This window comes from Nyctereutes procyonoides, unplaced genomic scaffold (genome assembly GCF_905146905.1).
Source record: "Nyctereutes procyonoides isolate TBG_1078 unplaced genomic scaffold, NYPRO_anot_genome, whole genome shotgun sequence".
Classification (NCBI taxonomy): Eukaryota; Metazoa; Chordata; class Mammalia; order Carnivora; family Canidae; genus Nyctereutes; species Nyctereutes procyonoides.
Window position 1 is genome coordinate 4,590,532 of NW_026575151.1, and position 21,852 is coordinate 4,612,383.

Genomic DNA, 21,852 nt, shown 5'->3' on the forward strand with positions numbered 1-21,852 from the left:
TTTGAAATACTGAATTTTGGAGGAAGTCTCCTGTTCATCTGTTTTGCTGCTAATTTGGTAAGACGTCAGTTTTACCTTCCCTGAGCTTTTTTTTTTTTTTTTTTTTTTTTGGTGCTTTATGTCAGTGAAAACTAAGAAGGCCATAGCTCTCCGTAGAGTTTGTAATTTGGAAGTGTTGTACAATAAATGACAAAGGAAGAGGAAAGGAAGTGTGAAGCATAATTTCTCAAGCTGTTTTATTATCTTCTTTGTGTGTGGTGGTGAAGGAACCTCAAAGAGCCTAGTCTAAGGGTGCCTGGGTGGCTCAGTTGGTTAAGCATCTACCTTCAGCTCAGGTCATTATCCCAGGATCAAGCTGTGTTAGGTTCCCTGCTCAGTGGGGAATCTGCTTCTCCTTCTCCCCCCTTCCCCTCTCTTCCTCAAATAAATAAATAAATAATTTTTTTAAAGCCTAGCCTAAATCATCTTTTGGAAAGTAAAGATTTAGTTGTTGTTGTTTTTAATGGAATGAAAGATTGCGTGAGTATGTCCATACGCTGAAGTAAAATGTCAGTTAAAGAATGAGTTAAAAACATAAAGGGAAGCAAGGATACATTCCATTCTTTTTTTCTTTTTAAATTTTTAATTATTTTGGTTCTTTAAAAGAGAAATTAGGAAATCTTGGTTCTTTCCACCTCCAAAGAACTGAAATAATTTATAATGGCTGCCCTCTCTCCCTTCCACATTTACTCCTTCCCTTCCTATTTTCCACATAATTTTTGACATTTCAGGTTGTTACTGCATGTTTTGTAGGAAGCAAATCATGTTATTGTGTTCATGATAGAAGAGTTGTTTTTCTCCTTAAAATATCTGTAGCTCTTTCTTAACTAGATCAATTGCCTAGTCCAACAAATGTTTCAAAGAGCTCCCTAAGAATGAATTTTTGAAATTGTCTCAGAACTAATCATGGTTCTTTTTGAGATCAGAGCTAAGATTTGTTTTATTTAAAAACAGTATCTTTTAAAATTAAAATAACCTTTTCAAATATTTTTACTTTCCTCCAACATCAGTAGATCATCAGGATGCTTTGCGGTGTCTAAGTGGCCATTCAGGAATAAGGGCTTTTAGGGTCAGAGGTTGTTGAAGGAAAACTTACAGAATATAATGAGAAGGCAAGCTGTCCCCTATGGAAGAACACCTTAGTTTATTGGTGCAAAGGCTGTATGATAGAAATTGTGTTTTTTTTTTGCTGGAAAGACCCAGTTATGTGTTTTATGATAGAATTGCCTGAGTGGGGAAGGGCAGATTCTGTAAGAAGGGCTTGTGTGTGGGTCACCTGGATGGCTCAGTTGTTTAAGTGGTTGACTCTTGATTTCAGCTTGGGTCATGATCTCAGGGTTTTAAGACCAAGCCCTTCATCAGGCTCTGCACTCAGTGTGGAGTCCACTTGAGATTCTCTCCTTCTCCCCCTGCCCTCCCTCTACTCATGCTTGCATACACTTTCTCTAAAATAAGTAAGTAAATAAATAAAATCTTTAAAAAGGGGAGGGTTGGGATCCCTGGGTGGCGCAGCGGTTTGGCGCCTGCCTTTGGCCCAGGGCGCGATCCTGGGGACCCGGGATCGAATCCCACGTCGGGCTCCCGGTGCATGGAGCCTGCTTCTCCCTCTGCCTGTGTCTCTGCCTCTCTCTCTCTCTCTCTCACTGTGTGCCTATCATAAATAAATAAAAAAATTTAAAAAAAAAAAAAGGGGAGGGTTGTGTGTAGGAAGAAAATAAATTATTCATGAGAAAAATTTTGAGATTTTAAGTTTTAATATGTTTTAAGTTTATTGATTTGAATTAGCTCTTTGCTTTTCTTATTTTGCAGTCTTGTTTTCCATGGTTCATAGTTTATGAGCCTGGAATGGAGATAGATACATTGAAGTCTAATAGAAGAAATGGTCTGTAAATTCAATGAATGAATATTTTAGCTATATCTTATAACTGTATTTTGGAGAATGTGTGAGGCTTGTGAGGCTTGAACTCACAACCTGTGACCAAGAGTCATATGCTTTTCTGACTGAGCCAGCCAGGCACCATAGGTCCTAAAAATATTTAAACAGTATCCTCTGTGATGTGTATTCCAGTAAAAAAAAAAAAAAAATGATGGTGTCAGCCATCTTTTTTACTTTAAATTCATTGCACTTCTTTCTGCATGATTTTTCAAAGAGCTAGGCCTCTGAGAGTTATAGGATCTTTTAAGATTAAAAAAGTGTCTGGGGATCCCTGGGTGGCTTGGCGGTTTAGCGCCTGCCTTCAGCTCAGGGCATGATCCTGGAGTCCTGGGATCGAGTCCCACATCAGGCTCTCTGCATGGAGCCTGCTTCTCCCTCTGCCTCTGTCTCTGCCTCTCTCTCTCTGTCTCTCATGAATAAATAAATAAACTCTTAAAAAAAAAAAAGTGTCTGTCGGGATGCCTGAGTGGCTCAGTCAGTTAAGTGTTTGCCTTCGGCTCAGGTCGTGATCCCAGAGTCCTGGGATTGAGCCCTACATCAAGCTCCCTGCTCAGCAGGGAAGACATCTGCTTCTTCCTCTTCCTCTGCCTGCTGCTCTGCCTACTTATGTACTTATGTGCGTGCACTCTGTCTCTCTGTGTCAGATAAATAATATCTTTTAAAAAAGTATCACAGAATTAGCAAAAAGAACATCTATGAGATTGTGTGAAGTATATACAAATAATTCTCAGATTATGAAAATATACTTTACTCCATGACATTTTGTTTACCTTGATATGATGTTCTAAGGCAGACTGTAAACTACATGGTTTAAAGAAAGATTTGTGCAGTATGACCACAGATTTTCATCTTTGGTAACATGGGAGAAATTAATATGGTTTCATGTTTAAAGTATTGGTGATGTAAAATACATCTGTTTGTATAGGAAAAAGAGTCATGGCTTTGTGTATCCTTACAATGTACCTTACCTGGCTAGAGTGGTTAACTATTCTAAGATTTATCAGTTGGCATTTTGTAGACCAATGGGAAGTTTCTTATTTCAAAAATATTAGAAATCTAGAAACAAGTGGAGACTGCTCAATGGTTTTATCCCTCTCCTTTTATTTTTCTAAAGTATTTATTTTAGAGAGAGTAGAGGAGAGGCAGAAGGAGAGGGAGAGAGAGAATGCCATGTAGACTCCCTGCTGAGTGTGGAGCTCTGATGCTGGGCTTGATCCTAGGACCCTGAGATCATGATCAGAGCCTAGAGTTGGACACTTTAACCAGCCGAGCCATCCAAGCAACCCTATGCCTCTCCTTTTAAACCAAAGTTTGCATTTTGGAAATTTTAAATATACAGAAATATTTATTATTTCTGCAAAATTTTACAGAAAATACAGCATTTATCTAAATACTTTCAACCTTGACTTAGTAGTTACCAGTGTTTTGCCACATACATTCCCATTGTATTTATATACATTTCAGGGAGGAGGGATGGCATTGCTGAACCATTTGAAAGTAATTTCAGCTATCATGATACTTCATAAATACTTCAGCATGGGCCTTCTAGAAATAAGGGTGTTCCTCTACATGACCATTACACTGTTATCATAGGTAACAAAATAACAATAATTCAGTACATTGTTATGTTAAATCCAGTCCATACCCAAATTCTCTAATTATCCTCAAGATTTCTTTTATAGCTTTCTCCAAACAACAATCTAGTTAAGATCCACACATTACATTTGCTTTATATCTCTTTAGTCTTTAGAAATCAAGATTAAGGGATGCCTGAGTGGCTCAGTGGTTAAGTGTCTGCTTTTGGCTCAGGTTATGATCCCAGGGTCTTAGAATCAAGTCCCGCATCTGGCTCCCCACAGGGAGCCTCTTTCTCCCTCTGCCTATGTCTCTGCCTCTCTCTCTGTGTCTCTCATGAATAAATAAAATCTTTAAAAATCTGGATTAAAAAGAAAGATAAAAATCTAGATTAATTTCTCCTTCTCCTCCTCTGCCACACTCCTCTGTCCTCCTCCTCTTTTTTTTTTTTTTTAATGATCCTCACCTTTTGAAGAGAGTCCAGAAGTTCTCTTGTTAGCAATTCACATTCTGCATTTGTTCCTTCCTGGTAGCCTGCCCACTGAAATTAGAAAATATTCCTTCCACAGGAGCAGGAAGCCACATGAGATACATATGACAAAATTTGTAGGGGAATTGAATAGTGCCTGGAAGTGGTTATTACTGGGTTGAGGTTAACAAGTGAGAATAGAGAAGATTTCTTTCAGATTAATGAAGCAGAGTTTGAGAAAGAACAGGAAAAGAAAGAGGTTAAAGGGAATGCATATGGCAGTGAGGGATGGCTGCAGGTAATTTGTTTATAGAGAGGAGGGAAGAAAGAGAGGGAGGAGAGGGTTGGGGAATCATAGTACCTAGTACCTAGAGGTAGAGGTAGAGGGCTAGATACTCATTCGGCATTGGCTGAGAGGTTGAACGAATGAAGTCTTTGAATTTTCTGCACTAACTGTGTAGGTAGGCACAATGAACCTAGGTCAGCCTAACTGCTATTAGAAAAGCAAAGGAGGTTGTGTGTATTGCTTAGCTATGAGGTTTCCTGTGAAAGTACAGGGGTCATATTCATATTTTGTACTGCTTCTTGCAAATTTCCAGGGGAAAAAATTGAGTCATGTTTTTATACTTTGGCCATATATATATACACACACATATATACTAGAATATATCAAAAAATATATCACTCAAAAAATTGAGTCATGTTTTTATACTTTGGCCATATATATATGTGTGTATACATATATATATATACACACATATATATATACTAGAATATATATATATATACACATATATATATATACTATATATGTACTAGAATAATTGTGTAGGTAGGTACTCTAAGTGGGAAGGATTTTAGTTTTATAACTTTTGTATGCAATATACATGTATAAAACATATATGCAGTTTTATATAATGTAGTTTATGTATTGAACCCTTGAATTGAGAAATTTTAAAAAAAGAATACAAAATGAAAGCAGTAGAAACATTCTATATTTGCTTATAAATATTTTCACTACTCATAGAACATACTGATAATACTTCTCTCAAGTAATTTCTGATAAAATGTCAGATATTCATAGACATAAAGAACTTTTATCTGATTATGTTCAGTGCTTTTCAACTAGGAGGCATTGAGAGAGCTAGTTAATTCTCAAAATGGTGACATTTTACTACAAGACAAGTCTGTTTTACTGTGAAAATAGACTTTTTTCTCATCTTTTCTCTTTTTTCTCTTCTCTCCTTTTCCTTCCATATTTTTAAGTAGTTTACCTTTCTCTTCTGTTCCCTTCCTTTTCTTTCATCCCTTATTTTTAATGACCTCTGTTTCTGAACTTCTATCCCATGTTATTTGTGTAAGAACACTGAAGGCACTGCTTAATAGCAGATATTTTATGATTTGATCCAAGAAAACCTCTGTTGTCTCATGACTGAGTTTATGTTATACTAGCTTTTGAGCCTCTAGGCAGTAATTTTCACTTATTTATTACTTCTTAAGATCCAAAGTAATACCTTTTCTCAGTGTTGGGATTTCTAAGTTGATCTAGTACGTTCTTTCCTATCCATATCAGGACCAGTTGAGAAATACAGAGTGACATGATCAGGTTTCATTTGGACATGGGTACTCTGTAGCTGTGTGGAGAGTGGTTTAGAGTGAGGGCAGGTGGAAGGATGATTATAAATCAGATGAGATATGCTAAATGATTAGTTCCTGAACCCATTCAGTATGACTGGAGAAAGGACAAATATAAAAGATATTCCCTTAGGATATGCTCCCTTTGGGTGTGAGAGTTGAAGGAAAGGAAGGAAATTTTTTTTAATAATATATTTTTTATTGGTGTTCAATTTGCCAACATCCAGAATAACACCCGTGCTCATCCCGTCAAGTGCCCCCCTCAGTGCCCGTCACCCATTCACCCCCACCCCCTGCTCTCCTCTCCTTCCACCACCCCCAGTTCGTTTCCCAGAGTTAGTAGTCCTCATGTTCTGTCTCCCTTTCTGATACTTCCCACTCATTTCTTCTCCCTTCCCTTCTATTCCCTTTCACTATTATTGATATTCCCCAAATGAACGAGACCTTGTCCTTCTCCGATTGACTTATTTCACTCAGCATAATACCCTCCAGTTCCATCCACATTGAAGCAAATGGTGGGTATTTGTCATTTCTAGTGGCTGAGTAATATGAAAGGAAGGAAATTAATTGAAACCATTGGGTAGGCCAGGTTAACTGCCAAGTTTTACCTGGATGACTGATTGACTCTGTATCCTGTTTAGCTATGTAGAAATTCTAGAAGAAAAAATAGAATTGAGGGAAAAAAAATAATGGGTTAGATTTTTGAGCATAATGGTTTTTTGGAAAGAATTTCAAACTTAAAAAGAAGCTGCAACAGTAATATAAAGATCACCCATGTGTCCTCTGTTCAGATTTATCTATTAGCCTTCTGTCCCTAATGCTTTATTATTAACTTTATAAATGAATATTTCTGTGTATATATGTGTAAATACACACACGTGTACATGTATTCTCATTGAATCATGCAAAAGTTACATTGAACATATCATATAGCACTTTAGTCCTAAATATCTTAGTGTGGGTTTCCCAAGGATGAGGATAATCTCATATAGAGCAGCTTAAAAAACTTCAGTAGATTTAAGGGACGCCTGGGTAGCTCTGTGGTTAAAGTGCCTGCCTTCAGCTGAGGGCATGATCCTGGATTCCTGGGATTGACTCCCACATCAGGTTCCCTTCATGGAGCCTGCTTCTCCCTCTGCCTGTGTCTCTCCCTCTTTGTGTCTCTCATGAATAAATAAATAAAATCTTCAAAAACAAAACAAAACTTCAGTAGATTTAACATTGCTATCTATTTATCTATTATTTATTTTTAAGTAGGCTCCATGCTAGGCCTACTGAGGGTTGAACTAACTCATGACCCTTAGATCAGGACCTGAGCTGAGATCAAGAGTCAGATACTTATCCAATTGAGCCACCCAGGTGCTCCTATATTGCTTTGATCTGATTTGTCATTTTCCAGTTTTGTCAGTTGTTCACATAAATGTCTTTTATAGTAAGCAAAGTTCTTCTCCTCCACTATAGTATTTAGTCTGTGGACCCATATTGCATTTAGATGTTATGTCTTCAACGTTTTTTAATCTGTAAGAGTTCTTCAGCTTTTCTTTGTCCTTTATTACATAGGCATTTTCAAAGAATATAGTCATTCCCCTTTCTCTTTTTTTTCCTTTTTAACAGCGTGTGTCTTATCTTCAGTTTATCTGATGTTTCCTCTTGATAAGATTCAGGTTATGCATTTCTAGATGGAATATCATATAAGGGATGTGTCTTAACATATCTGGAGGTATGCAGTGTCTGTCTGCTTCTCATTTGTAATATAAATTTTTTAAAAAAGATTTTATTTATTCATTCATGAGAGACACAAAGAGAGAGGCAGAGACATTGGCAGAGAGAGAAGCAGGTTCCCTACAGAGAGCCTGATGCGGAACTTGATCCCTGGGATCACAACCTGAACCAAAGGCTGATACTCAACCATTGAGCCATCCAGGTGCCCCTGTAATATAAATTTTGACCACCTGTTTCATTATCTGATTTCTTCACTCTATAGTTACTATACTCTCATACAGTTAATAAGCAGACTGTGAGGAGGTACTTTAAGACAATTAAAATATCCTACCTCTCATCAAAATTTCATCCCCTTTGTGTAGGATCTACCAATTGTTGCCATCGTGGTTGTTACATGATGATTTTTTCTTTTTTTTTTTTCATGATGATTTTTTCTAACACCAGTTCTCCGTCTACTTTGACCAGTGATAACTCAGCATTCTATTGAAATAAGAGCCTTTTTATTTTATCTATCCATATTGTTTTTATTATTGAACTCCTGGGTTCTTATTTATTACCCAATGATTAATAATTTATTACTATCCTTAAATATTTGGGTTCTCAAATTGTTCCAGATCTCATCAGTGGGATCCTCTTTCTCCATGCTGGCTCCTGTTATCCTTCTCCATGCTCTTATCATTTTTTATTTTTTGCTTTTCAGGTACTTCATTGTTATCATTATTAAAAATAACCTTAATCTTCTCGGCCCCTAGAGTCAGTCATGTCTCCTAGGAGCCCTGGTCCCTGTTAGTGGGGGAAGAGAAATGATAGTAGGAGCCAAGATCTAGACATTTAGTATGTATGTCGCCATTGGGTATTTTTGCTCCTGGGCCCTATGAGGGAACAAGCTAGAAAATATATGTATCTTTATATGTACACATACATATATGTATAAATACATTTGCATGCATGTGCTTATGTTACACAGGTATATGCTTGAATATGGATATATACTTTAGAAATATGAGTTTACACTGGTTCCTCTGTTTTCCATTTTTGTGTAGTGAGAACACTGATACCTAAATATCAGTATTTTTACTAATTTGCCCTAAGTGAGCGTCATCTAAAATGATTTCAGAATTACTTCACCTTTACCACTGTAAAACCAAAACAACACCCCACCCTGGTAGATAACTAACTTCATTGGTTTTGTGTTTATTCTTCTGATTTTTCTTTTGATTCAGTAAACAGATAACATGTATTTTTTCTTATTTCCTTTTTTTCTAGCACAAACACGAATGCTGTCTATATAAGTACTTTGGCACTTAGCTGTTTTCACTGAAAAAAATATACCCTGAAAGTCATTCTGTCTCAATTCATAGAGATCATCATTATTCTGTGTGTGTGTGTATGCAAGTTCATTTGTCCTGTCTTCTGTCCTATCTTCTCCAGGCTATCGAGGTGATTTTGCAGTTTTGGAGTGCTACAATGAATAATCTTGTGCATGTCTTTTTTACTGCTGGAGGTGGATCTTCAGGATAAATATAGGTGTGGAATTACTGGCTTAAAGGGTAAATGGATATGTACTTTTGCTAGATGTTACCAAATCTCCTTCCATTGGAATTGTACTGTTTTGCATTCCCACCAGCAATATATGAAAGTCCCTATTTATCCACAGCTTTATGAGAGAATATATTGTCAAGCTTTTGATTTTTCCAGTCCGAATGGCAAAGAGATATTATCTTTGTGTAGTTTTATTTTTTATTTATTTTTATTTTTATTTTTTTTAAGATTTATTTATTTATGATAGACATAGAGAGAGAGAGGCAGAGACACAGGCCGAGGGAGAAGCAGGCTCCATGCCGGAAGCCCGACGTGGGACTCCAGGATCGCACTCTGGGCCAAAGGCAGGCGCGAAACCGCTGAGCCACCCAGGGATCCCCTCAGTGTAGTTTTAATATGCGTATTTCTTATGTGTTAAGTTTATATCTTTCTGCTATATAAGATCCATATATATAGGTGTGGGTTTCTATATGTGGTTTTTTTTTCCATTTTTCTGTAGGATTTTTGGCCTTTTTTCCCCAAAGTTATTAAGGTCTTTATATATTAGGAACATTACCTCTTTATTTGTAATAGATATCTGCAAATATTTTCTCCCAGTGTTCTCATTTCTTTTGACTTTGCTTATGGTATTTTTTGCCATTCAGAAGCTTTTATTTTTTTAAAGATTTTATTTATTTATTCACGAGAGACACACAGAGAAAGGCAGAGACATAGGCAGAGGGAGGAGAAGCAGGCTCCATGCAGGGGATGTGATGTGGGACTCGATCCCAGGACCCTGGGATCATGCCCTGAGCTGAAGGCAGATGCTTAACCACTGAGCCACCCAGGCATCCCGCCATTCAGAAACTTTTATTTTTATTTTTATTTTTTTAAATTTTTTTTTAAAATTTTTATTTTTATTTTTATTTTATGATAGTCACAGAGAGAGAGAGGCAGAGACACAGGCAGAGGGAGAAGCAGGCTCCATGCACCGGGAGCCCGATATGGGATTCGATCCCGGGTCTCCAGGATCGCGCCCTGGGCCAAAGGCAGGTGCCAAACCCCTGCGCCACCCAGGGATCCCCATTCAGAAACTTTTAAAAAACTTTTTATGTAGTTGAATTTATTAATGATTTCTATAGCCTTGGCATTTTGAGTTATAGTTAGAAAACAATGAATTTGGAATCAGTTTACTGTTTTTAACAGTGAAGGAATGGGGTAATAATCTATATCAGAGAAATAGGGATAATTATCTGTGCTCTGTCACTGACCCACAATTTTACATTTTAAAGCCTGAACCACAGGAATCTACTATTTCATTTATAGAGTATGCCATTTAATTATTTTAACTTTTTATTACAGAAAATTTCAAACATCCATAAAACTAACACTAGACTTGACCTCTTTCAGGCTTCTGTAACTCCACCATCTCCACATATCTGAAGTGCATAGAAAAAAAAGTGAGAAAGAGAATAATAGGTTAGAGACTATTGTGGCACGGATCAGTGAAAATAGCGCAAAAGCAGTCTGGTTGATGGATGCATTAAAAGTTGTATCTCTTGGGGGATCCCTGGGTGGCTCAGCTCTGCTTATGTCCCTGTGCCTCTCTGTGTCTGTGTCTCTCATGAATAAATAAATAAAATCTTTAAAAGAATTGTATCTCTTATTTCAGGTCAAAATAAAACAGTGTTTACTGTATACATATGTATTTGTTATTAGAGCAGAAGCTACAAATGCCTTTTATCAATGAACCTAAAACAACTTACAGACATTTGCTAGCCAGCATCTAAACATAACACAGAAAACGCTAAAAAATTCCAGTTTGTTTAATGGAACTTTCCTTGTACTGCAGTTATTTTAAACTGAAATTACATTGTTTTCATTTGATAGCCTCCATGAAAATTGTTTTATTAATTCAGTGTATTCATTTTCAGTTTATCAAGAGTCCATGATTAGTTTGAAAGAATGACTAGACATCACAAAGGCTTTGAGATTTCTTCATTTCATTTTATTTTATGGGCCTGTATTCTGTTTGGAGCAATATTCTCAATGAATTGAAACGCAGTTGAAGTACAATGTTAGAGTTTTAGAATAGTCTTCCCTCCTCTTTAGGTAGAAGCTGACCAGTCACTTGCTGGTAACTGTATGCTGAAAGTATCAGTATTCTTTTGAAAAAATATTTTAACAGAGGCAAGAAAAGAAACCAGTGGATTCTTAATGACTATTAATTATTTGCGTAAGTAAAGTCCACATTTGGTTTCTCTTCACTGAGAACAGCAGTGATAGTGATCATGGCAGGACAGAATACTTGTTGGCAAGAAGTGGATAGAGGACTGACATGGTCACAGAGGAGCGTTGCTGAGTAGGTCTGTATTCACTGTTTTTCCTGTGGCCATTTCTTGTGAACTTGCGTTGATGGTCTAAACGTTACCTTTTGCTGTGTTTTGTTTCTTGGCTTGTCATTTTTGTGTCGTTGTGTTCGGTTTAGTTTATGATGTTTTTCAAGTCCTCTTCTAAAATTAGAGCTTATCCACAAAAAAATTTTGCTGTCCTGCATAGTGATAAAACATGATCTTTTTATGAATAACATCTTGCCTCTAAATATAAGGCTCTACTTTTGTAGATTAGGAACATCAAATGTAACTTCAGTATTAGATTTATTATGAAAAGAGTTTCTTTATTAATTTTTGGAAAATGGTAGCATTTCTGAGTAGAAAACAGCATAGTGAGTGATTGGTTTTGTCCCACTTACCAAAAGCATAAGACACATTGTGGTACAAGTGTGTGTATACAAGCTTTTGTGCGCAATTAAGATCTGTCCTCCTTTATTTTTTGAGACTTGTAGCAAAATACATATAACCTACAATTTACCATTTTAACCATATTAAATATTTAACCATATATAATAAGTGTTAAATTCAGTGGCATTATGTGCATTCCAGATGTCATGTAACCATCATCACCATCTGTTTGTGAGACTCTTTCATTAACCCAAGCAAAAATTCTCTACCCGTTAGGCAACAATTCCTTATTCTCCTTTGTCCTGGCCCTTTGTAATCTCTATTCCATTCTCTGTCTCTAGATATTTCATATGAATATGATCATATAATATTTGTCCTTCCTTTTGTGTCTGACTTACTTCACGTAAGGTGTTTTTAAAGTTCAATCCATTTCATAGCATGTATCAGAAATTTGTTCCTTTTTATGAATGAGTGATCCTCCCTTGTATGTATATACCACATTTTATTTATCCTTTCATCTGTTATTTTACTTTTGCTACTTTGAAAACTGCTGTTATGCACATTGGCTTACAAGTATCTGTATGAGTCTTCATTTTTAATTCTTTTGGATATATCGCTAGGAGCAGGATTGCTAGGTCATGTGGTAACTCTAATAAACTTTGAGGAGCTGCCACACTGTTTTCCATAGTGGCTTTGCCATTTTACATTCTTACTACCTGTGTGCAGTGATTCCAGTTTCTCCACATCCTTGCCAACGCTTGTTATTTTCCATTTTTTGGTCATTACCATCCTAGTGGATGTGAAGTAGTCTCTTATTGCAGTTTTGATGTTCATTTTCTTGATAATGATATTGGCTATTTTTTCATGTGTTTATTGGCTATAAATCTTGTTTAACGAAGTGTTTCTTCAGGTTTTTTTGCCCATTTTAAAAAAAGATTTATTTATTTACTTTGAGAGAGACAGAAAGATGAGTTGAGGGGAAGGGGCAGAAGGAGAGGGAAAGAGAATTGTAAGGCTCCATGTTCAGCACAGAGGCTGAGAAGGGGCTCTACTTCGTGACCCTGAGATCATGACCTTAGCCCAAATCAGAAGTCAGATACTTAACTGACTGAGCTACTCAGCCCTTTTTTTAATTGGGTTCTTTTTGATGCTAAGTTGTAAGAGCCTCTGCTTTATGTATCTTGGATATTAAACCCTGTGTAAAGATATGATTTGCAAATATTTTCTCCTTTCTTTGGGCTGTCTTTTCACTTATGATAGTGCCCTCTGATGCAAAAAAGTTTTTAATTTTCATAACTCCAATTTATCCTTTCCTTTTTTGCCATGTGGTTTTGGTGTCATATTTAAGAAACTATTGCCAAATCTATGGTCACGAGGAATTGCTCTTATGTTTTTTTCTGAGAATTTGATAGTTTTAACTTAAATTATATCTGTGATCCATTTTAGGTTTATTTTTGTGAGTGGTGTAAGGTATGGGTCCAACTTAATTTTTCTTGCATGTGGGTTTCCAGTTCTCTCAGCACCTTTTTTTTTTTTTTTTTTAACTTTTATTTAAAGAGATCCTTTCCTCACTGAATTGTCTTGGCTCTTGTTGAAAATCAGCTGGACATATATGTGAGATTTTTTTTCTGGGCTCCCTATTCTATTCCACTGCACCATACATCCATCCTTATACCAGAACATAGTTTTTATTACTGTATTAAAGGTTTTCTTTTTGACTGACTAGTTTATCATTCTTGGTTTTTTTTTTAAGTTTTTTTTTTTTTTTTAAGACTATTTATTCCTGAGAGACACAGAGAGAGAGAGAGAGACCGAGACAGAGACACAGGCAGAGGGAGAAGCAGGCTCCACGCAGGGAGCCCAATGCGGGACTCGATCCCAGGACTCCGGGATCATGCCCTGGGCTGAAGGCAGCCGCTCAACTGCTGAGCCACCCAGACGTTCCAAATTGACTAGTTTAACATTCTTAATGTGTACCTTTAAAAATGTTTCTAATATGTGTCTTTAAAATTTGCTTTCAATAGTTATATTTAGTTGACAGGACTTCAACATGAGCTGCAAATATCAACTTTATAATGAATATTGTTGGAGTTAGTATACCAGGAAAATTAATATTAAAGCAAGCAAATTTGGGGTTATTTAATTGATACTGCATTTTTTTCAGAAATCATAGGGAAAACCATAAATACAAAAAAATGAATATTGTCTGTACTTGGCCACAGAAAGAACAAAAGGAATTGGAAAGACCAATTATGTATATGTAATCTAGTAAGTGATGCTTTAATTTCATGTTAAATGTCATTTTCTTTTAGTTCCAAAAGTAATCTACTTAATGAAACTTTCAGGAATTTCATAAAAGAAAATAATTTGTATTTTGTGAGGAACATTTTCAATAAGGAGCTAGTTAATGGCAGACTCTTAATTATTAAGCCAGAGCTGAATGGCCGTGTTTATTAGGCTTTTTTTATGTTACAGATTTTTTTTTTTTAAGATTTTACTTATTTATTCATGAGAGACATAGAGAGGCAGAGGGAGAAGCAGGTTCCATGCAGGGAGCTCAATGTGGGACTCAATCTTGGGACTCCAGGATTGTACCCTTAACAAAGGCAGGTGCTCAACCTCTGAGCCACCCAGGCATCCCTGTGTTACAGATTTCTGACTTAATTTGTCTCCTTTCAGACTGCAACAAAAATTAGAAAATTAGAACATCAGATGTTATTCTTTCTCTGTTGATATACAGATTTTTGTTTTTATCACTTTTTTCAGAGTAGGTTTATACCTTCCTCCCCTATATTTTAACTGTAGGCCTTAAGTAAATTATTTAGTATTTATGAAAAAAATATTTTGTAACAGGAATACTGGGTTATATTAAAGGCAGACCTCTCTAAGAAAACATAATTTAATCTTTTTATGGTTTGCTATAATTGAATTCTACCCTGTGATCCAAAATAGATGCTCCCGCATAACTTAGTTGCTTACTTTCACTTTTTTCCTGATAAGTCTCACAGTTATTGAAAGTTGTATAATGGCCAGTCTTATGTTATCTATATCCCCATGTACTTATTCTATCCCTGTATGATTTTGAAACAAATTCTAGACATAATTTCATCAGTAAATATTCTAGTACAGGTGTGTGTGTGTGTGTGTGTGTGTGTGTGTGTATAGAAACAGACTGCTAGTGTGTACAGTTTAGGGCAAATGCATTCAGTAAATTTTTAAAAAAATTCTACTATGGTCTAGATGTGGTAGATCAATGCTAGGGATAGACAAACGTTTAAGATAGTCTCTTTACTGAAGGAATTTAACATAATAGCTTAGACCCATTTCTTATGCTGAAAATTTGTGGGCTCTGAAGTCTTGAAGAGTTTGAGTCCAGCCTTAGAAAAACAAAACAGAATTCCTGAGCCAAATAAACAGTGAATTGTATCTGACATACTGACTCATACTCAGGGAGAGGTAATACAATATTCTCCTAGCCCTTTTATCTTAAAAGAAAAAGAAATAGAGCTACACTTGATGCCAGGAAAAAAAAAAAGTTAGAAATATACAGAGTTAGACTTATCAGTTATAAATCACTATTATGGTTTTAGATCAGGTGAATTAGAATGACTACTATGCTTTCATTATACTGACTTTATAGTTCCTTTTTTTTTTTTTAAGGACAGTGGTAATTTAAAAAATCATTTTCCATTTTCAGAATGTGCTGGTGGTTTTTTAAATTTAGAAACTATGTCACGTATACTAATTAAGATTTTCCTTTATTCTAAATATTTTTATATTACTGTGATTTTCCTTTTTTCAGTTTTGAGATATTGGTGACCTTTAATTTTAAATACACCTGTTTTTAAACCTTCTTTTTTTTTCTTTACAGATTTTATTTATTTGACAGAGAGCGAGAGAGCATGAGCCAGCATAAGCAGGGGTAGTGGCAGGCAGAGAGAGAAGGAGGAACAGACTCCCTTCTGAGCAGGGAGCCTGTGAGGTTCTCTATCCCAGGACCCTGGGATCATGACCTGAGCTGAAGGCAAATGCTTAACTCACTGATCCATCCAGGTGCCCCTAAACCTTCCTAATATTTACTGATTTCACCTACTACTATTTGTTCTTCTTGCTGTTAACATTTCAGGCCATCATCCTACCTAAACTGAATGGCTGCACTTTCTTTTTAACTGTCTGGATTAGACAAAGCTCCATCTGAATCCCTTTCCATGGTGCAAGAATCCTCTTTATAGAGTGCAAATCTGGTTTTCTTACTCAGCTTCTTGAAATTCTCAGTGTTTCCTTACTGCCTTTAGGTAGAGCTCAGAGTATGTCCTATAACGTATTTCCTTACCCAGTTGGTGGTTATACCTCTAGTCTCTTCATATTTCATCCTTATGTTTTCCTCATCCCTTTTTTTTTAAGATGATAAAAGTTTCTTTCTTTCTTTTTTTTTAGAGACTTTATTTATTTATTCGTGAGAGACACACACAGAGAGAGAGATGCAGAGGCACAGACAGAGGGAGAAGCAGGCTCCATGCAGGGAGCCCTATGTGGGATGCTATCCTGGGATACCAGGATCACGCCCGGGGCTGAAGGCGGTACTAAACTCCTGAGCCACCCAGACTGCCCATGTTTTCCTCATCCCTTAATAAGAAAGTTGTCCCTTAAGTTCTGTATTGCCTATAAAATGAATGTGATGCAGAATTCACTGCTTTAAGGCTTATTGCAGGTCTTCAAAAAATCAAATGCATCTCTCTGTGAACTGTATATACCTTTAAGAGAGAAATGATAGCTTTTTTAACTTGTAGCTTAAAACAAAATTTCAGCTAATTGTACAAAAATTAAAGTATTTTTAGCTAATATACATAATTTGCTCATTTAAGAAAAATTGGAGTTGCTAACATATGCCAGGCATTTTACTGTGTGCTGGTATATATCAGTGAACAGAAGAGAGATATTCTTGTCCTCTTGGAGTCCATGATCTGGTAGGGAGCAGATAATAAACAGATAAATAGATATTTACCAACAGCAATTATACTGTCTATGGAAGAAATGAAAAAGGTGAAGCGATAGAGAGTTATGGGAAGACAGAGTTACTTCTACATTGTGAGAAAAGGCTTGTCAGGAGAAGTGACCTTAAAGCTGAGAAATAAAGGAGCTATCCCTGCCAGGAGCTTATAGGAAGAGGGAATGCCCTGCAGTGTGAACAGTTGGTGTATGAGGAGTTGAAAGAATGCCTGGATATGTCCAGGGGAAGAGTGGAATAGAGTTTGAGAGGTAGAAAGAGATCCTGTTATCTAAAGTTTAAGAGGCTATGATAAGGAGTATGGATTTTATTCAACACACTGAAAACTATTAAAGGATTCTGAGGTTCCATATTACAGTTGGTGCTAACCAAAGCAAAAAGGCCATTTGGCTGCAAAAGAGAAAATAGGCAAGAGGGGATACACAGATGATATTTAAAGTGGGGAATAGATGAGATCCTTTCTAAAAAGGGGATTCCATAGGAATTCCAGTTTTTAGGATTTGCATGCATGGGCAACATTGTTGCTTTCTTCTTTAAAAAAGATAAGACAAAGTTGTAGCACAGAAAGTTTGGTTATTTCTATCTAATAAATATTAAAGACATGTTTTTTGTTTTGTTTTGTTTTAATTTGGCAGCAGTGTGGTTAAATGAGAAATTTAAATCTCCATCCAGCCACCTGTTGAATGAATAAGCCACTTTACCAGCTATGTGACTTTGGAATTTTATTTCTCTGAGCCTCAGTTTCCTTATCTGCTAAAGAGAATAACAGCAGACTTATTTTGAAGATTAAATGAAGCTATCTAAAGTGCCCGGGTTGGTGTCCGGTGGGAGTAAACACTCAATATTCTTTTATTTTCCTTTTTCTTGCTCTTAATTTGTTCATATGTGTATCTCAACAGGAGAGGTGTTTGAAACATATGTTGTACTTAATGCACTATTTTTTTATATGATGTTAGGTAGATAGGGAGAGATACAAACGTAGCATAAAATATGTGTGTGTAGCATAGTTTATTAAATATGTGATAACTATTATTTGCCAAGTGTTCATAGACTTTTTGTCCTGATTTTCTCAGATTGTCCTAACTCTCTTGTCTTCAAGGAAAGTCATTTCTGGGGCACCTGGGTGGCTTAGTTGGTTAAGTGTCCAACTCTTGATTTCAGCTCAGGTCATGATCTCAAAGATCCAGCCCCATGTCAGGCTCCATGCTCAGCAGGGAGTCTGCATCTCTCTCTCTATCCCTCTGCCCACCCCCCCAGCCCCAAGCATACATACTCTCTCTCAGATAAAATAAATAAAAAGGTCATTTCTTAAATAATGAAACACTAAGATAAAGGTTTGTTTTGAAGTACTTTTGAAGCCTCATGAGTAGGAGAATGAATTACAGCAGTCTTATAGAAGTTATTTCTACTCCTATGTATTAAAACTTTGTAATTATTAATATAGAATTCTCAATTGCATACTAAATTGTTCATTCTCAGCCATAAAATTGGATAATCTAATACTTTGAAGACAAAAATAAAATATTAAATTTGAGTCTTTGAAATCTGCTTGTAATTCATTCTTCCCTTCCCTTCCACTTTTACCCCCCTCCTTTCCTCCAAATACAAGCAGTGACTCACAGAGTCTCTTCATGTGTATTCTACTGTGGAATATACTCCAGGGGATATTCCATTACTTTGAAATGTATCATAGCCCTATGACCTTTTATGTGTGAATTTATATCACATCAATTCTAAGATACATCAATTCTAAGATACACATTTTTTTTTCTCATGTGCAGTATTTTCACACTGGAATCATCTTGCAGTAGATATGTTATGAAATTATTGTGTCATTTTTTTTAATTGGTAGTGGTTTTTTTTCTTGGTACATGAAATAGTCTTATAGTTGGTGGTATCTTGGATTTGAAGAAATATGGTAGCCCTTCAACTTTAAGTCTCAGGCCACAGAATACATAAATTTGATATTAATTTATGCTCATGTCAAATATGAATCAGTTTCTTAGAGGTCAGATTATGTTTTTTTTGCATTTGTATTCTCCTCAGTGTTGATAAATGTAACAGGTCAGCAAACTTTCTGCATAGGCTACATAATAAATACATTAGACTTTATGGGCCCTACAACGTCTGTTGCAGCTGTTCGCCTCTGCTGTTGTAGCACAAAAGCAGCCTTAGACAATACAGATGAGCACTGCTATGTTCCAGTAAATTTGTTTGCAACAACAGCCTGGGACGGAATTTTGTCAATAAGCTAAGTTTGTTAGCCCATAGTAGAACATTATAATGATCAAATCACTTCTGAAACATCAGTCCCCAAAATACTTCTAGATCATCTTTGAGGCTTTTGGTCCATGTATTCTGTATTTAAAACGTTTCTATTTGTTCCCACAGTTGCTTGTCCATTCCATCTACCTGGCTCAAGGTCATCATAACTTACCTTCATGAACCAGTAGATATTTGTCTTTTCCCTTAATGAACTTTGGTTTAAGTTTGGAACTGATTTTTCTCTTTGTCCACAAATGATAGTTTGTGATTTGTTACTCCGGTGAAAAACTGTTAAAAGATTAATAAGTCAGAGATTTTTTTTTTTTTTTTTTAAGAGAGAGAGCACAGGAGTGGCAGGGGAAGGGCAGAGAAAATCTTAAGCAGCCTCTATGCTTAGGACGGTGCCTGATGTGAGGCTTGATTCACCACTCAGAGATCATGACCTGAGCCACACTCAAGAGTTAGATGCTTAACTGACTGAGCCATTTAGGCACCCTGAGAATAATAGTTTAATTTAGTCCTCTTCCTTGGTTGTCAGAGTTGGTACCAGAAAACTGACTGTATTTAGACCCATGTCTAGGAAGTTTAAGAGGTAACACCATGAAGTTAGTTGAATATGAGAGGTAACATAATGAACTTATTAAGAGCACTAACTATAGAGCCAAATAGCCTGATTAAATCTAGACTTTACCACTTGCTTGTGACAGTGGGATACTTATTCAGTCTCTATGCCTCAATATTCTCTTCTGTAAAATGTGGGTAATAGTAGTACTTATCTCATAGGGTTGTTTTGAGGATTAAATGAGTACCTAGAACTTCAGTGTCATAAATAAGTAAGATACTTAGAAATATTTCCATTACTATTGAGTTTAAGCCAGAGTAATTTGCCGCTTAAAATAATAAATATAAAAGGAGTTTGTAATGCACAGTGTTTTCTCCTTTTTACCATGGACGCACTTAAAATACCATTGTTTTCTCTGTGTTTACTTCATGGTGACTAATCTAGTATCTGGCTCTCAAATGAATGGGAATTTGTTTTTCTCAAGGTGCTTGCTAATTTTCCAGTCATTCTTCTGATTTTTATAAGACCCATCTTTTGTTTGAATTGGAGAAAGTGGTCTATTGTTCACGTCTGTAGTCCACTAGAAACTAAAATCTATGAATTGTTCTTAAGGCTTTGTTCTGGGTCACATCCTTCACTTTCAGTGCCTCAAGGTGATCTTTCTGATAGAGAATGCTAGAACTATTTACAAATAAATTTAACTTTCATTTGAACTCAGATGAGGCTACATTAATAACATATCAAAATGACTATAGAAAAACTGTATCATGATATAACAATCTTGGCTTCAATTTTTCTTCTACCATAACTTGTGAAATATGATTTTTTTTAGTTTATAATAATTAGAAAAGCCACTTCGATAATATTTCTATGGTCACCTATATTTTCTTTTTATAACTATTAGGTTTAACCTTATAGTTGCTGGTACTCTACCCCTTCTGACCTAATAAAAATGGCATTTCATTTGATTCAACCTAATAGAAAGTGAGAATTTTGCCTAATAGTCTTTATACTCCTTGCAGTTTGGTTTGACTTCAGCTGTTTGTGACTTTCATTCTTTTAACAACATAATTAACTTTTTTCATCTTTATTTTATTTTTAAAGTGTTTTTTTTTTTTTTTAAGAGTCGGGGGAAGGGGAAAAGGGAGAGAGAAACACATGCAGACTCTGTGCTAAGTGTGGAGTCCCAAGTGAGGCTCGATCTCACAACTCTCAGATCAGACCAGAGCTGAACCCAAAAGTTAGCCACTCAACCAACTTAACCACCCAGGCACTCCACTTTTTTCATTTTTAAATGTTGATAATACACATCTTCCATGAGATATTGAGGACTATAAATGGTTGTTTAGAAGCTGTTAAGCTTCTAATGTCCTGGCAATAACTAAAAGGCTTTACATATGTTATCTCTAATTTTGACAATGGACCTGGAAGAATAATGATTATAAATGGCAGAGCTAGGATTTGAATTTTTTTAATGACCTAGTCTTGGAAATTGGTTGTGTTTCTCCCAACAGTGTATTTGTTAGAAAAGAGTTCTCTTTCAGGAGGGAGATAGGCTCCTTCTTCCTTTTGAAGGTAAGAGTGTCTAAGAATTTGTTGACATTTTAAAATCACCACAAAAAACTAAAGACTTCTGAATGTGCTGTCATGATGAAAAATTTATTTTTGCCCTTAAAGTTTTTTTCTTCTCAAAATTTTTTTTCTTTTTTCTTTGATGTGGATATAAATGATTTATAGATTAGTGGTCACATCCTGCGTTCTCTTTCTGATTTTAACTTGAGATATGGTTTATTAACAATACACAATGAAAGCAGTTTGTCTGAATGTTCTTACTGGCACAGGATTCTTGATCTTTCAGTTTTTATTGTTTGTTTTTTTTTTTGAAATCTATGTTATTACATTTACAAAATATATAATTTATGTTGCTTTTATTGTTGATTCTGTAAAAGGACTAAACCATACCCCCTGTTTTCCCTGAAAATTGTTTTGTATTTACCATATTTACCTTTTGATGAATTCAGGGTAGCAGTTTGCAGACTGCTCATCGGCAATCTGCAGGTCTGGTTGCCAGAAAGAAAATTGCAGACCACGTATAGAATGAAAACATATGTGATAGAGTCTTTTGGTGTATGTATGGAATAAGAGGCCAGATTTTCTAGACAGCTGGAAATGTGAACGAGCTTTGAGAGCAGAGTGAGAAAATGTGTGTGAAAAGACCTGACAACTTTACTATAAACCACACCTTTATATTTATGACTAATCTGGAGGGAGAATGGAAGTATTATGAGATAAGTTGAATTGTAGTATTTCTTCATGTAGAATGTTATATTTGACAGGGGAAATATTGTTTGGAGGATTTTTGTATTCCTCCTAGATACC

The 21,852-nt window shown here is 35.9% G+C and overlaps 1 protein-coding gene across 10 annotated transcripts in view; it reads left to right on the top strand.

Annotated features, from left to right (window-relative positions):
* WDFY3 (WD repeat and FYVE domain containing 3) overlaps window positions 1-21,852 on the top strand; it is a 267,477-nt gene that overhangs the window by 39,105 nt on the left and 206,520 nt on the right. The window contains exon 1 of one of the 10 annotated variants that reach the window (XM_055312933.1): window positions 8,905-8,926. The exons of the other annotated variants lie outside the window; for them this stretch is intronic. The gene's annotated coding sequence lies outside the window, so the exon portion shown is untranslated. Of the gene's footprint in view, window positions 1-8,904; window positions 8,927-21,852 lie in introns of those variants that run through there. 10 annotated transcript variants of the gene reach the window in all.